At 33.3% G+C, this 17,763-nt stretch overlaps 1 protein-coding gene across 2 annotated transcripts in view; it reads left to right on the top strand.

Moving 5' to 3' along the window:
• Positions 1-5,862: 5,862 nt before the first annotated feature.
• LOC134273102 (nuclear hormone receptor HR96-like) overlaps positions 5,863-17,763 on the top strand; it is a 100,792-nt gene continuing 88,891 nt past the window's right edge. Inside the window, exons 1-2 of one of the 2 annotated variants that reach the window (XM_062755282.1) lie at positions 5,863-5,996; positions 6,306-6,406. The gene's annotated coding sequence lies outside the window, so the exon portion shown is untranslated. The remainder of the gene's footprint in view (positions 5,997-6,305; positions 6,407-17,763) is intronic. The other variant, XM_062755283.1, reaches the window with a different exon arrangement.

Below are 17,763 nucleotides of genomic sequence, written 5' to 3'. Positions count from 1 at the left end.
AGGGGTCAGGACACCCTCCCCCTGGAATTTACAAGGTTAAGAAATGTATATACTAAAGCAAGAAAAAAATTACCTTGGACCCCCCCCCCCCGGTAAACATGAATATGTGTGAAATGGGAATGAAAAATGAAGGATTTGAGGCAATAGAAGTCATAGACTACACCCCCCCCACCCCCACCCCACCCCCCAACGAAATAGGGATTGGGGTTTTTTTTGACAGGGGTGGACCCCCCTCCCCCTAGAAAAAAATTTCTGGATCCGCTGCACCGGTAGAGGGGAGGGTGGCCACGAAACATTTTCTTAAACGTAACAGACTTTTTACTACTGGCAAAGTTCAGCGAAAGGCTAGCTTGTTGCCCCCATCCTTTACACTTTTTGTTGCAGCACTAATAGTCAATTTATATTTTAAAAGTCATGTACTTAGTGAGTAATATTTGGTACTGAAAAAAGTTGACGACCCCCCCCCCCTCCCTGTCACCACCACCAAATAGAATTTCCAAGTTTTAAGATTTTTTTAGCTCTCCTGGCTGATGTAAAATACGGTGCGTACTAAAGATATTTCTTTTCTTTATTGAAGAGTACTATTTCAATATAAAATATTATAGCAGAAAAGAAGACCGGGGAGTTTCTAGTATGCCTGGGGTGTAGCCTGGTTCCGACTTCGCCTACCCATAACGCTCCTCACTCCTTTGCAAAGCCCCGTCCCTAGAATCACACGCATGAGCAGTTACTATTTGTCGTGAAATAAAGTTCAGTTCAGTGGAAGGTCCTGAAAAACAACTTCATTTATAAGGGGTAACTAGTATCAAAATATTTTTAACATTTTTACATCAATTGAACTGGAAATCAATTATCCAACAAATAACTTTAATAGAGTTATATTTTTTCAGGCGAGAGAACAGTGACGTAGCATCGTTTTTGAAAATTCAAGCTACCTGGCTGAAAACAACTTGACAAGCAAAAAAAAAAAAAAAAAAAAAAAAAGGAAAATTTCCAAACTTGAAAATACATAGGCGTCGAAACCGGGGAGGGGGAGGGCTTAGCCCCCACTTTTCTTTCCAAAGATAGACTAAGTATAGACATTGAATATTGCTGCGTAGGTTTAGCCCCCCCCCCCTTTCCATGGACACGATGCAGTATAGGTTTAAAATGTGGAAAGTGGTGGTGTTTTGAAAAAAAATTGGCACTGAAGTTCAACCCCCCCCCCCCTCCTCCACGAAATAGGATTTTTGTGTTTGGACAGTGGACATTCCTTTTTTTATTGGCTTGTCAAGTTTTTTTTTGAAGGTCTAAAAAATATTTCTTATACTTTGCCCCCCCCCTCCGGGCCCCAACCTTCACTTTGTCCGACGCCATTGAACTCCTATTTCGGGGGTGGGTTTTGGGTTAGATTCAACTTCTTCTATAGTATCAAATTTAAATTTTTCCCTACTATACTACATTAACCTTATTTGACCCTTACCCTTACAAAAAGTGGGTCGGCCCTTCAATGAACATATTCAGTAAATTATATAAAGTTATATCTGAAAAAAGAGGCCGCTATTCCTGTGTGCCCAAAGAAAATAAATATGGAGTTTCCATCATTGGATCAGGTGATCGGATTCGGCCTTCAGAAGTTCGATTGATAAAAATTGAAAAATCTCGAATAACCCCGGCTCGGGTTTGCTTACCTAGTTTTACCAACGCTCGTAGCGAACACCCCTGCCACCTAGCGTTATAATGCGGCACTAAATTTTGACAACTTGTATTCGTCTTCATTGAATATGCTTCATTCTTTGTGTGATTGAATTTACGTTCGTAATAGAGATAATCATTTAAGAAACTGTATCAATTTAAAAGAAAGTAAAATGAATTTACAAGAATAAAGCAACATAGAAGTAAGGGCAAAATGAAGAAGGATAAAAGTCAAAGTGAAATGTAATAAAGACGAATATGAAAACAATAAAGTGACATATAATTACAATAATAACAAAGCATAAAGAAGTAGTCAGAATAAGAATAAAAGCAAGATACATAGACTTTTGGCGGTAATTCCCTTCCATAATATCACACTGCGGAAACACTAGATTATATAGTGTCTAGTCAAGTGATTTGAGGAACGTGACTGATGGGAGCCAATTTCTTTGAAAAAGTAACATATAAAAGTTCAGAAACATGCTTAGATTAATTGATATTTCCCACATGTTCTTTACGAAGTAACACTTATCTTTTATTTATTGCGTTCAGGTTATCAAACGTCAAGTAGAAGTATGCTAATTATAATTTTGATAAAAGAATTGTACTTGTAATTGTAATTATAGTGACAAAATCTTTTATATACAGGTGACTCTTGATGGCTCGAACTCCGATCTCTCGAAGTTCTCGATCTCTCGAAGTGAACCTCCGATCCCGTTTTTTCCTCTATATAATTAAGCAAATTTACTTCTGATCTCTCGAACTTCTATCTCTCGAAGTTTTCTATCTCTCGAACCAAAATCTTGGTCCCGTTCGAATATTTCATTGAATTTTACTCTCTATCTCTCGAAGTTTTGTTTGCACGTTATATACACCAATCAAGCGTAAAATTGATGCAGTCTGGACTTACCTGGAAACAATGAACGCCTTGTGGTGGCATAGAGGTGTTAATTGTGTGTTTACATAGATGACACTACACCTGTGGGTCGTCCTTGTTTTGATATAATTAAGTGATTATTAATTACAGGGTAGATTATAAACAAATTCACAACTTATTTCGAATTGAAACTGAGACGATAATTTTTAGAAATTTAATTTATAGGTGTTCGTTTCAGTAAGTTCCAATAGACTATGAACTTTTATTATGATTAAATAGAGTCTAAATAATTCCAGCATGGCAAATATTGCACAAGAAAATTCCTTTCTCAAGGACTGTATACAGATTAAGAAAAATCTGGTGAACACTGGTGAAGGTCCCAATCAAGCCGCGAAATAGGCAAACCGACAATTGCTATTCGGGTTTCATATAATCATGAAATAAGAACAAATAAAAACTGAAACTTTGGAAATTCGTTTTATTTATTCGAGATACAATCATTGTTGTTGATATAACGTAAATTACCTGTCAAATACGATTGAAAACGTGCAATGATTTTATTTACATATACTTCTGGTATCTATAAAATTAGAACTTCGGTGTTCGGAACTGAAAATTCCAGATTTTTTTTACTTTCTATCCCTCGAACCCCCCGATCTCTCGAACTTTTCTTGCGGTCCCTTGAACTTCGAGAGATCGAGAGTCACCTGTATACCGCCATAGATTTTTTTGTCAACATTTAAGAATTGTACATGTACATTTTTTCTTTTTACGAAAGAACTTTTTTTCTTTTGTACATGTACAAATTTCAAGAAATGTACATGTACAAAAGACAAAATTTTAGGCCTTATTAACTTTTTTCTTTTGTACATGTACAAATTTCAAGAAATGTACGTGTACAAAAGACAAAATTATAGGTCGCGTAATTTTATTTTAGACAGGCTGATATCGGCCATCGTACAGGTGAGCTAAAAATGACATAGTTATATCATGCTCCATCTTTTAAAGCTTCATTGCCTGAATTTTTTTCAAATAATGTACACACAGCATGATGAAGTACATGTACATTTTTTTGTAAGATAAAGAGGTTTTTTTTTTTTAATTTGCATATTTTTAAAAAATATTACCTATACCTGTAACCTCCTTAGATGTGTGTTTAAATAATAATATAATGAACGCAAGGGCGGATTCAGGGGGGTTTGGGGGTTACGGGAAACACCCCCCCCCCCCCCCCGCTAATTTATTTTTTTTTTTTTTTTTTTTTACTAGTGTCATTTTATCATTTTGTTGCATTGATAAGACTCTAATAAACATAAACCCTTTGTTTGTACAACTGTGAAATATACATCCACTATGTAACAGGAAATCACTTTCCGCTTGAACGCACACAATACACAGGTAATCAACAGAGACATTGCCAAAGAGATCGGGTAGTCCGTGCATCTAGTGAAGTCACAAGGTCACAGTACAATGTAATCAGGTACCAACAATAGAAAACTGCAAAGTTACGGTGCTGCTCAGTAATATTCTTTTGCTGATAAAATGCATGTTTTTTAAACTATGAATAAACTATTATTCAGGTTTTTTTTAACGTTTTAAAATTAAATTCATATAATTTTTTTTACAAAACCGGGTTGGCTTAACAAACCCCTCTAGTTTTGACAGATTCTCCAGTTTATGTAAATTTTTTCTTCAGTTTGAAATTTCATCAATTGTACACGGGTATTTATATTCCAAATCATATTGACAGTATATACTCAAGTAAGTTGAAAAGCACAAGTTAGGGATTCTGAGAAGAATTCAATTTTTATTTTTTTTAGTGTTTAAAAATTTGGTATATTAATAGTTGTATCTTGGAAGTCAGCTTGACATAGGACTTAATTAATTGTAGGTGCATTTAAAGTAAACTAAGACAACTTGAAGTCAACTGCTTGCATTCCTTAAATTGTCAGATTTAACATTTTTTTAAAGCAAAGTCTAAAGTCTTGTGTTAAAGTTAAATTAAATTGAAAACATTTTATTAAAAATTGGTGATGATCGGTCTTTAACAGTCCAGTCCAATACGAAAAATCGTAATATTACAGAATATCGTAATATTATTCTTATATTACTATTTTTCGTAATATAGTTAAATTACGAAAACTCGTAATATAGCATGTTGTGAGAGACTATATTACGAGTTTTCGTAATGTTAGACAAAATTAAGCATTGAAAGAAACTGAATGATGTTAAGGAAAGTATGACGTCAGAAATACATTATGCCCCAATGGTACTAGTATCACGTGGTCATTTTGGTCAGTGACGTCTATCGAAAAGTATGAAAATGCAAGAAGAAAGTAACAATAGTAATGGGTGAGTGAAAATTTTGTATTATTATTCTTATATAAGAATTTTCCCAGGGATGGGAACAATTTTCCATAAAACTTCAATGTATCCTAAAACTTGTCATAGTGTTCTATAATCCCCGAATTCCCTATATTTTTCCCGAAGACTACCCTAAAAATCAGACCCTCATCTCCATCCCGAGATGTTACGGGATATAACTTGTACAACTTTCACTAGGCTCTGACTCTGCATGCAGTTGGATCAAATGCATCAAAACAAAGAAAATGCATGCATGCATATCAACGATGATTTGATGAAACCAGAGACGTATAATCTCTCATGAAACATAACAAGCAGGTTGTATCAGAAAAAAGGGAAGTAACTCTTAGAAGAGTTAGAAATTGCTTATATTACGAATTTTAGTAATATTACGATTTTTCGTATTGGACTGGACTGTTTAAAAAAGCTACAAAATGTACCCCCAAAATGCTGGAAAATGCACCATTTAGAACCATTTAAAACAAATTTTTCTCGGGGGAGGCCCCCCAAACCCCCACCTATGGGAGGGGGACACCCCCTCCCATGCCCTCCCCCTTTGGCCCTTTGGGCCTCAAAACCCCCCCACATGAACTTCTGGATCCGCCACTGGAACGATTTCATGCAACACTAACCTGCAAGTACATTGCAATGTAATAAAAAATTGAATGTTGTTACAGTTGTTATCATATTGAATGATGCTCAAGTAATATTAATTGCCAGTATTTGTATCAAAAAATAATTTTAAAAACCCTTGTATTTAACTATTAACTGGTAAATAAATAACCAGGAGGGGCATGAGTGCCCTTTAATCATGGCTGACTATAACATGTTGGTCAAGCAAGGCTTCCCAATGGGGTCACATAGGTCAGTGGAGGACAGTGTTAGAGCTTGTAAGCATATTGGATCTATTTATAGCCTTGTACTTTAGTTGGCTTGTCTTAATGGTAGACTCTGCATTATAATGATATAGGAGAAATCATTGATTTACAATAAAGTGCAGTTCTCTCTCTCTTTAGGAAGAGTGTGGCCAGTGTATTTTTCATTCATTGTTTCCTGTTGGAGCTTGGCCTTATCAATGTAGGTGAGTGCAGTGAAGTCAGGAAAACACCAAAAATCTCTTGGTTGATTTCGTTTTATGAACTGCTTTGTATTCCCTGGTTATATTAGCTTTCATTGTGTACATATTAGGTTAATATTTACTGCAAACACTGTGTGTACATGGGATTAAGAATTTCTGTATGTATACATATATGTGTAAAGGTAAACACTGGGCTCTGTACTTGAATGATATTCATATTTTTTTAGTTCGACATGACCCAAATAACTGTTCACAAGGTGAACTGAGTGCGCACTTAATGTACTTTGCATTTTTTTTTTTGTGTACACACAGGGAGAGCTCGAGGAATGTAAATGAGAGGAAATTCGCATGATTTTACCACATGAATTAAGATTTCAATGAAAGCTGTGATTTATTCTACTCAGCCATTACTGGTAAGTCATATCATATCAGTGATTTACTTAGAGTTTCATTTTAACTTTGAGAAATATGTTATTTTTGTCTTCAACTGAAATGAATGAATGACATTCTAGTTGTACTAAGGGGAAATAAAGTTGGTTGAATCTATTTAAAACAATCGGATTTAATCTACATCAGGATCTACAGTAATTATATATAGCTACCAAAGTACAAGTACTGTAAGGACATAGGATGGGGATATAATTGATTCTGTGATAAAGTGTGGGTTATGCAAATTTTGTCTGAGTGCATGGAGGTTATAATCAATTCACTGTTAACACAGGCAGATCAATCAATACCTGGCTGTGACCATAACATTCCCCCAACAGAGTCCATGTTTACTTTAGCGGACATATGTATTAACGAAATGTGGCTATCACATACTGGTAATCATGATTGAAGAAATAAAATCTTGGAAGCAAACGTTTGAGTGTGAAACATGATTATATTATGTACCAGTACACTAAATTGACAGGGTATTGTCTTTAGATCACTATACTTCAAGGCTTTTAGCAAAAGAGAATCATTTAATATTATTATGTTGTATGTATGTGAGTTTTATGGCTTGTTTAATTAATACCACTAATCGATAAGTGAATGACTTTCCACATTTATTAATGTAGTATATAATTAATTTTGAAATAAGTAAAAAATAATCACAAAAATTCCAATGAATGGAGCATGACATTTATTAATGGTATGCAAGTTTATGCATATTTATGCTTTAATTTTTACATGGCTCCACCAAAGCTATTTAAAACGTATGGATGAATTAAAATTATAATGCATTGAACAACTGAACAGTGCATATAATAAAACCAATGCTCATTTTGTGGCAGGGGTGATAAGTAGTTTTAATTTATAAATTGTTGCATGATCATTTTAAAAGACACCCCTAACCAAAGTTTTCATAAATAGGACAATATAACGTTTACCCAAATTTTCTCAGTTCTGGTGGAGTTTCGTCAGTTTTGAAATACTTTTCACTTCGGAAAAAATAGAGCACACGATTTTTAAACACAAGATGCATCTGATACTAGTGTATGAAATATATAAATGTGGTAGATAAACAAGCTTGTGCTCTGTTTTCTGAAAGAAAATGTGCTGTAAAATTGATTAAAATTTGCATAAAAATGAGAAAATTTGGAAATTCACATATTTTCTGACCTTTCTTATAATGACCTCTGTAGAACCAATGCTAATTTTGTAGCAGGGGTGATAAGTAGTTTTAATTTATAAATTGTTGCATGATCATTTTAAGACACCCCTAACCAGGGACCAAAAGGGGTCTTACCTTATCTTGTCCTTTAAAAAATGACTGAGAGACTGGTTTTATTTAAATATTTATTATTGTATTTAAATTTTTTTCATTTGGATTCATAAGTTAGGTGCAGTCGAACTAATGCATGAAACAATCTGCATTATATATATGGGTATGTTTTTCAATAACTATAAAAGGTCATTTTTGCTTGGCTAAAATTACAACCAAATTTACACCTTAAAAGTGATATGCTTTAAACTATCCACGTTCAGTTGAGATCAACACACTCTGAAATAGTACATTTCACTGGTACTGTACTTTACATCAAGCCTAATGCAGTTGCCTATTATTGTTATATTAATTTACCTCTAAGGGAGCTACTTGTAAATCACCCTTCAATGTGAAAATAACAGAGTTGTTGATGATTTACCTCATTAACACAGTAAGGCCATACCAATTTGTAAAATAGTTCTTCGGATTTTCAAAAATAAAAAGTGAGGCGAGCGAGCGAAATTTTTTTATAAATATTATTTTTTATTTTGGGTTCCAAAATTAGGCGAGCGAATATAATTAATACATATATATATTTTTTAATGAAGTGTGATTTCAAAGAGCGTGAACCTAAAAAATAAAGATAGATATCATTTGCATACCACATGAACTTATCATTCTTAACTTTTTGGGGATTTTTTTTAATAAGTAAAAATGTGTCAAATTTCAAAGACTTTACTTTCATAAATGTAATGTTTTCAAACATCTCCTCTGCTTCCATTTCTATTGCTGTGTATGAAACAACTTTGTAATTGTTTTTAACTATAGTACACAGTGTTGTGCAATTAAAAAAATTGCACTAGCCCACAGGCTAGTGGCAGCTGCAATTAGTTATGGGTACTTCCTGCACAGGGGCAAAAATTAAAACTATAAAATAATGTTGAAAAAGAAATTAATTGCTGATAAAAGTCAGGGTACTGAGGTCATTCTTTTAGTAAAGTCAAAGTTTAAATTCTTCTCTGCTCCTATTAAATTCAGTCATGTTTAAATTATTATGAAATAAAATTAAAATGAACTTCAATTAATTATCTTCCCTTTCTCTGATCATTGCACTAGCTCATTTAGAACATGTAGAATGAAATTAAATTCATTTTGTTTTCATCTTATATCATTCAAAACAAAAGAAATATATTTTATGTGAGTCACAAAACACTTATCTTTCAGTTGATTGAGTGATCATAAATAATTTAAAGATATAGCTGCATGTATTTAGGGTGGGGCTCTAGAAACGGAGGAACAGATAATTGGATTAAATCTAGGAAAAAACGATCGTTTTTGGAAGTAAACTAAGTCAGGTAGTTGTGCAAAATGGATAAGATTATTGAGATTTATTGACAGTAATTGGAGTATGTTGTCCTAGTAAATATAAACTTTTTGGGAATTTTATAGCCAAAATCGAGTTAAAATATCGGTTGTGCTTTTCATGTATTGCGTGTGTAGTTATATTAATATTTACTAACCCGACGTGGTTACCTCTTTGTATTCAAAACCACTATCCCGACCCCCAAAAATGTTAGCCCTGGGCGTTTCAAAATTGATGCTAATTGCACACCCCTGGTACATATGAACAGTTAAACAGACATGGTGCAAAACTTCACAAACTGCTTCAATCTCACTATAAATCACGCGCATCTGTCATACAAGTTTCCAAGTTCTTGTGTGTTTGGTGCAAAAAGTCGAGAAAAAAATTGTAGTCGGATTTTTTTGGAAGCGCGCGCGGACATTTTTTTTTAATATTATAATTTGCATTTGTAATAATTTACCTAGAAGGGAGCTACTTGTAAATCACTCTTCAATGTGAAATTAACAAATTGGTATGATTTACCTCATTAACTTGCTAAATGAATACCAATTCTTGACGCAAAACAAGTAAATGTCTTGTTAATTGTCATATTGATGCAAAATCTGTGAAATGATAGGTAGCTTTATGTTTTTGTTTGCTTTATAATTATGTGTCCCTTGAAATTTTCAATCTTGGTAGGTCACCAATAGTTGCCAATGAAATTATAGGATGCAGATTTACACACTGGCAATTAAGAGATAATTTTATTGTAAGCACTTATAACGAGACATCAGTTTTTACTACCTCTCAAAGATATTGGGAAAAACTCTTTACTTGGTGATTCTAGAAATACATACCATCTATATATATTCACTGCACCATATAGGCAAACTATATAAAACAGCTAAGAACAAGGTACAGTTTCAATACAAATTTTGCCCTATATTTTTCTAAAATGTGAGAGTGATGTAATAAATCAAAATTGATGCTTTTTGAATTGATGGAATCCCATGTCGTAAGAAAATACTAATCATATTTTTCATAGGACATCCTTATGCTAATTGTGACAGAATGAACCTGTGCATTTGTGAATATTTTTTTTAGATGTAGCAGAAGACATCAATTTTTACTGTAATTTTCTTTTAGAAAACAGTACACCACATGCATCGCCCACAAAGATTTTGAGATATCTGATTTTTCAAAGCATATTACACAATAAATCTTAAAATTGAAGTGGGCAATGACTGTGGACACTGTTTTCTAAAGGAAAATATCTCAGCATTTAGTCATTTTAGGCTTTTCTCCTTAAAAGTAAGAAATTTACCAACTTAATGACGTCGTATTTTCAGTGGTCCTCCATCATGCTTTATTCTTCAATGATATATCATATTCATCTACTCATATCATATTTCTCTCTCATATGTTAAAGCCAATTTAATAACTTCTTAAGAACATTATACCGTATAAGTGGAAATTTTAGCGAGACGCAAATTTAGCGATTTGTCCTTAAAAATTGGTGTTTTATTTTTAGCGAAATGTATATTTTAGTTATTTTAAAAAGCTCTCTAAAGAAGCTATTACAATAAAGTGCAATTATTTTTAGCAATATTCAATTTTAGCGATCTTGGCACCCTCGCTAATTATGCCAAAATTAAATCCTCGCTAAAAATTCTGCTTATATGGTATAAATATTTAGGGCACAATAAAGATCAAACCATACCTTCTTCTTTTATTATAAATTATTATATACCGTAATTTTCGGGTTATAGGTCGATACTTTTTTTCTCAGAACCGCTAGGGTCGCCCAATATACGAATTCGACCTTTCTAAGGCTCAAGTTTATGCCCCAAAATCAATAAAATTTACGTAAATTTCAGAGCAAATCTGTGCCACTTTTATAACTTTTTTCATTATTGTTGTAAAAAATTAATTTAAACAATTTTCATCTTCTTTCTCAAAATAAATTCCATTAAATATCCAATTTGACAACCAAACTTGGCACAAAATAATTCCTCAACGTGTTATCCATTGCCATCATGCGGTAGCCATCTTGGAAGTTAGGAATTATCGTTTACTAAAAGTAAAACCCACACCCTTTTTAAAGGGGAGAAAATCACAAGTGTAGTGTTTTAACATTAATGGCATTTTTAAATAATCTTTTTTTTTATTGTTTAAGTCTTATATTTATTTTAATGTAAAATGAGTGAAATAAATTGTTGCCAAATTCCTAAAAATCGTTTTGGATATCAAGTTTTACAAGCAATTATGGAAATACATGTGTAAAAAATTAATTTTATTGATATGTTTTACATCATTTTAGCAAATCCCTGGAACAAAAATGAAAATGGCGGACATCGAAGCAATTGTCGCCACCGGTAAATAATTAACTGAATAAACTATATTAGGAATGTGTCCAAGTTTTACATAGAATATATAGGAAAAATAGCTTAAAATAAAAACGTATTCTGTTATTTTTGCCTCTGGTTTAACAACACTGGGGCATTGAACAGGCAAGTTGAAACTAATGTGGAAACACAATTCAAAGAAGTTTTAACTACATTTTTTAAAAAACTTTATTTAAATGCTATACTCATTAAAATACATGTTTGTTTTCTTGATACGTTCATGTCACGAATTGCCCTAGTTTTACATAGGAATATATAAGAAAAATCTTTAAAAATCTTTTTCTCCAATTTGAACCACTAGGACAGGAAAGATGAAAGCTCATGACTGGAAATGACTGACCATTACATTTAGAACATGCTAATTAAGTACCTTGTCATCAAAGTGTCACATATTATATATCAATGTTTGGGGAAAAACTTTAGTATTGTCATATAATTTTCTAAGAATTTAATCTACAATTAACAATATATAGGTGAAACCAGGTAAAAAATTTTTCAAAAATCTTCATATTATCCTTTCTATGAGAGAAATTTTCACTATACAGTAAAGATTAAAATATAATACCAAACCAATTAAAAGGCTCATTATTTTTGTTTAATTAATATTAATTAAGATAGATTAATAATGATAGGTAATTATCATGACCCCTGGGGCAATCATGTTCAAGCAGGCATGTTTATAAATACTTTATATATTTAGTTGACCACTTCTTGCAAAAGTCTTGGGGGAAATAAATTAATACATGTTGTTATCTAAATCAATGCCCTGATGAAAAAAATGTTGAAAGTATTATTTAGATGATAACTGATAGGAAAGCCATCCTCCATTGTTGTTCTTGTTAAAGATTCTATGATGTTTTTTTCTAATTTTCATTGTAAAATTTTATTTCTATTAAATTCAACTTTAGAACTGATGAAAAACATTGTGAATGCTAATACAATCCAAGGTATGTTACATAAAATGCAATATTAAGGCTGAATATAGCTTATGAAACCTTTCTACACAATCTTGTTTTTCACACAGTACTTCACACCAAGCTGTGACTTCAGTGATTATAGTAACATTACCTAATGACTATAATACACATGATTGGCTGTTATTTTAGTCCTGAATTTATTTAGAAACAGGGGAAATCACAGAGCTATTTAGGGTTGTTGTGTGTATGCGTCAAAAGTCGTCAACAGGGAAATGGGGCATAGCGTCAAATGGTGGCATCAGGGGGTAAAGGAAGTAATGCATTAGGGGGAAAAGAGTTAAAGTAAGTTCGTCCTATCTTAGGATTTTTCAAAAATTAAGGCTGAAAATGAGCCTTTCGACCTATATACCCCATCGACCTATAACCCGAAAATTACGGTAGATAGCTAAGTATACTATCAGTCCATTTCAAAATATTCTGTTTACCCTTATTGATCTCTTACAAGCTAATTCTGAGAATTTGTGTCCCCTGCTGAAGAAAAAAAAGAGGAGGATGCTCTGATTTGGGGGGTTGACCCCCCCCCCCCCTTCCCCCGCCTTCTCCGGATTTGCAGAATTATTAAATTATGTACTGAAGCAAACAAAAAATGCCAATATGGATGAAGATTTGACTGCTTATTCTTTAAAATATTTAATTATCACAAAATAAAAATTGTTTGTACACATCATGCATCATAACTTCTTCATTTCAGATGCTAAATACATGTACTATCATTTAGTAATTGATAAAAAAAGATTTAAAAAAAGGCTTAATAGGGAGTCAAACCAGGGGCCTTTAATTAGCATGCAAAGCAAGAGTTTTCCCCTTGGCCATTGACGGACTTGACAAGGCAAGGAATTAAATGCAAACAATAGGTCACATAACATATCATATACATGTACATCATGTTGTACATTGTCAGAATTTTATGAAAAACCAAGTGTGTCTAGTTTACCCTGTACGAAACCTTTTGACTTCAAAACCAGTAGGCGTCTCCTTTAGCTAGGCTATAGGGAGTTGTCATGTAGAATTTAATTGCAAAGTTCAAAGGCTTCTTGAGATATCGCTTGGCAATGAGAGTGTTTCAGACACGAAGGGATGGGGAGGGATGGACAAAAGGGGGGAAGAGGGAGTTATGGTATAAAATTTAATTGCAAAAACCCAAAAGCTTCTTGAGATATCGCCGGAAAAGGAAAGTGTTACACTCACACATAAAATGTATGAATTTACAACCTCGACGTTTGAGCTTTTGACCTCAAATTTAATAGGGGTCTTCTTTAAGCCATAGAGAGTTTGGTATAAAATATCTTTCAGAAGCTCAAAAGTTTATCAAGATATCCTGCAGAAACAAAGCTATTAAAACACAGAATTTTTTTAATTTATGACCTTGACCTTTGACCTTTTTGACCTCAAAATCAAAAGGGATCTTCCTTAGGCCATATGGACTTATCGTGTAAAATTTCATTGCAAAAGCTGAAAGGCTTACTAGAGATATCGCTTGGAAACGAAAACGTTACTACAGACGGAGAAACGGACGAACAGACAGATGGAAGTTAATATCCCTCACTTTCAGCAGAGGACAAAAGATAATGAAACTGAAGTACCTCGTAAAATATAATGCGAAAAGTGATGTTAAAATTTTGGTCACAATGATTTAACCGAAAATCACAAAATCCTTAAACACACAAACTTTGTTGTCTCTTCTTAAAATGTGCTATTTCTGTTAAACTTTGAACCACTTGGACCTTTAAACATGCTATGACTTTTATTGATCATGAATATCATTTTCCATATCTGTTGAAAATATATTTCTTGGAGTGAAAACTTTGAGTGTTACCCTTAGCAAGATTTTTTTCTTGTATACATTTTGACATTCCATATCCATATTTGTCAAAGCTTTGTTGTTTATCTACGTTATGGAAGGTTATTAAAGCATTTATTTCTAAATCCATTTGAATGAATATACTTGATTTAAGACATCTCACTTTCATTTAATTTTACATATTTCAGAAAAATATATGTGAGTAAAGAATGATTTTACAAGAGCTTAGGGAGGCAAGAGAGATTGGATGGGTTCTTTATGCATGCTAAAGAGATCATAATCACTGTATGTCAATTGCTGATGTACAGTGTCGTAACAGGAGAGGAATATTAAATTGTGACGGATTTAACCGAGATTCAAACCAGGATCTCCTGAACCTGGTGTCAGGCCACTCTCCCATCTGGCCAACGGTGATTGAATCCTGTCTGTCTGCCATGCTAAACCAAAACTATTTATCAGGTCTATTTGATTACATTATATCATTAATATTACGCATTTATCCCCCCATTGAATGAATGTACAGTATTTAATATGCAAACTGACTTGAGAGGGAAATTTACCTTACTAAATTAAGAGCCATTGAAAATTAATTGCCCATTAGCTATTTATGTTTCAGTCATGGATCACAATATTTATCACATTGCATAATCTTTATAGTGAAAATCAGTTTTATTCAGGGAAATCTGTTTGTTGTTAACAGAACATTAAGTACTCTTCAAAGATAAGGTTTTAAGGGCAAAAATTATTGAAGAATTTGTGTATATGTACGAGTTTGGTGATCACAGCTTGAATTTTAACGAGACAGGAAGCTTGGGTGACGTCATTCCACTAATCAAACTTGCTGAGCTGAGGAAGACTAGGACCGAGGCCCTTGTTCTACTGTCGAAGATGATCACTCGGAACACGTGTTTCATGACTACAGTGTTATACAAGAATAATTAAAAGCATTCTCACAAATTCAAAACTTTTAGACTAGTGTTCTTCCTGAGATCAAGATTCATTGCTTGTTCTTTGTTGGTTCACCTTGCGTAAATGTACAGGATCAAACTCGTAACAATTCTGACTCTATAAAAGTGTTAGTGACTCATCAGTGTTATTATATAAGCTAGATGTTCAGAACTGACTGTTAGTAAAAGTTGCCCTGCCAAAAATTGAGCAGCCTAGAAAATATTTTTGTCTTTATAAATTTTTTTAGCAATGTGAATTTGGCCAGATCACCATATCTATCCCGACCTATAGGATCACCAATATTTGCTTGTTACATTATGCTGTCAATATATTTCTTGATTTGAAAGAGATTTATCAAAAATCTGAATTCTAATTTATGGAATATTTTTTTTTACATGTCCATTTGTTCCCTGCTTGTTGTTTATCTACGTTATGGAATTATCATAGTTATTTCAAAGACTGATATCATCCTAAAAGTGTATATGTATTTTAAATCTGGTTTACATAATTTGCTTTTGCAGCTGCTTCTTAGAAAAATATATTGGTAACCAATTGCTCTTACTTTTTAGCTCACCTCAACAAAGATTGGGGGAGCTTTGTAATACCCTCAGCGTCGGCGTCAAATCACTGTAAGGTTAAGTTTTTTGGAGCAGTTTTCTTTTTAAGTACTTCTATGTCCTATATTGATTAGACATGCATGGAAGATGTTTCTAGTGATTTCATTGTACCAGGTTTCAGATGCTGCAATGTCAGCAAAGGAATGAATCCTTAATGTTTTTGGTGCAGGTTAAATTTTTGGTCAGTCTTTTGGTGTAGGTTTCATTTTCTATAACTATAAGCACTATAGTAACCAAACTTGCATGGATGATAATCTAAGGATGCAATATGCCAACTGACTTGAGATGCTGAATCTGATCTACATTTTCTGGTAAGAACAGGTTAAAGTTTTTTGTGCATTAGTTTTATTACCAAGTTACTGTGAGCCATATAATGACCAAACTTGCATGGATGGTAAATCTTAGGATGCAACTAAATCAGTTGATTCAGGATGCTGAATCTGACCTACATTTTCTGGTTGAGTGAACATTAAAGTTTTTGGTGCAGGTTTCATTTCCAAGTTACTGTGAGCCATATAATGACCAAAGCATTGGTGTGTATATACTACCAGACTTGTTCAGATGCTGATCTGACCTACATTTTCCTTGAATTTTGAACAGATTAAAGTTTTTGGTGCAGGTTTCATTTCCAAGTTACTATGAGCCCTACAATGACCAAACTTGCATGGATGGTACATCTTAAGATGCATGACTACCAGACTTGTTACAGAAAATCTATCTGAAGCATTTTCAGTTGAGTGAAAGGTTATAGTTTTGGGTGCAGGATTCTTTCCAAGGTACTATGAGCCCTATAGACTAAACTTGCTTGGATGATACATCTTAGGATGCATACAAGACTTGTACAGGATCAACCTACATTTTCTGGATTAGTGAAAAGGTTAGTTTTTTATACAGGTTACATATCCAAGTAACTTTGAGCTCTATGTTGAAAACTTGCATGGATGATACATCTTAGGATGCAATTAATACTTGCGTCAGATGCTGAATTCGGCATAGATTTCCAGATCTTGGACCTCGTAAAAGTTATGGGTCAGGTCTATTACCAAGAAACTATAAGGCTTATAGAAACCAAACTTTTAAATGATTTGCATCAAGAGATTTAAAACTCTCAAACTTGCTTCAGATGCTGGATTTTAATTACATTTTCTTGAAGAACTAGTTTGAAGTTTTTATATAGGTCTATTCCAAAGTATCAAATCAAAATTGCATAAATTTTGCATTTTTGGATGAAATTTTTGTACATAATTGTGTGACTTTGCAGCTTACTTAAAGACAACATTCGTTGAGGTAACCTCTTAATCTTGATTACCTTTTTAACTATATTTGCAGACTAAAACAGAGCTCTGATTGCAGGCATGCAGTGCATAAGCCCTAGTTTACATGCCTCTCTTTTCCAGCTCTCCTTCAAAGCAGCTACAGTAATGCAGATCGTGGAAACAGGGCTTTAGGATCTTTGTAGAAGTATTGCATGAAAAACATTTTAAGGTTGGAAAATCAAATTTTTGGAGACAAAGTTCACATATATCATATGTTAAAATGAAATAGCTTTCGGATATGATAATCATGAAATGTAACAATTAGGATTAACTGTAACTATATACTGTGCTAATTTTAAGAACTCTGACATGAAACACAAGGAGATAACGAACAATATTCAAGATCAAAAGTCCATAAAACAATACAAATTAGGTGCGGAGGAACACTGACCTCCAAAACATCAGAGTTGGGATCAGGAAAGTATGTGCCATGGAGGAGTGAGCATTTTCTTTTGACTGGTCAAACCCACCGTGTGCTCCTTGTCATGATCAGGAAATAAGGGACAAATCTGTTATAAATTCAGGGTATAAATAATGGACTAACAGTTAGTATTAAAACCGTCAGTCAGCATTTGACTCAATGATAAATTGTTTTGGTCATTGTATCGACCATAGAACTTACAAAATGATGACTCTTGTTTCATCAACTTGTTTGTCAATAATTTACCTTGTTT

Source organism: Saccostrea cucullata, unplaced genomic scaffold (assembly GCF_032062105.1).
Source record: "Saccostrea cucullata isolate Sc308-1 unplaced genomic scaffold, CSIRO_AGI_Scuc_v1 ctg994, whole genome shotgun sequence".
In the NCBI taxonomy this organism is placed as follows: Eukaryota; Metazoa; Mollusca; class Bivalvia; order Ostreida; family Ostreidae; genus Saccostrea; species Saccostrea cuccullata.
This window is presented reverse-complemented; position numbering and strand designations above follow the sequence as displayed.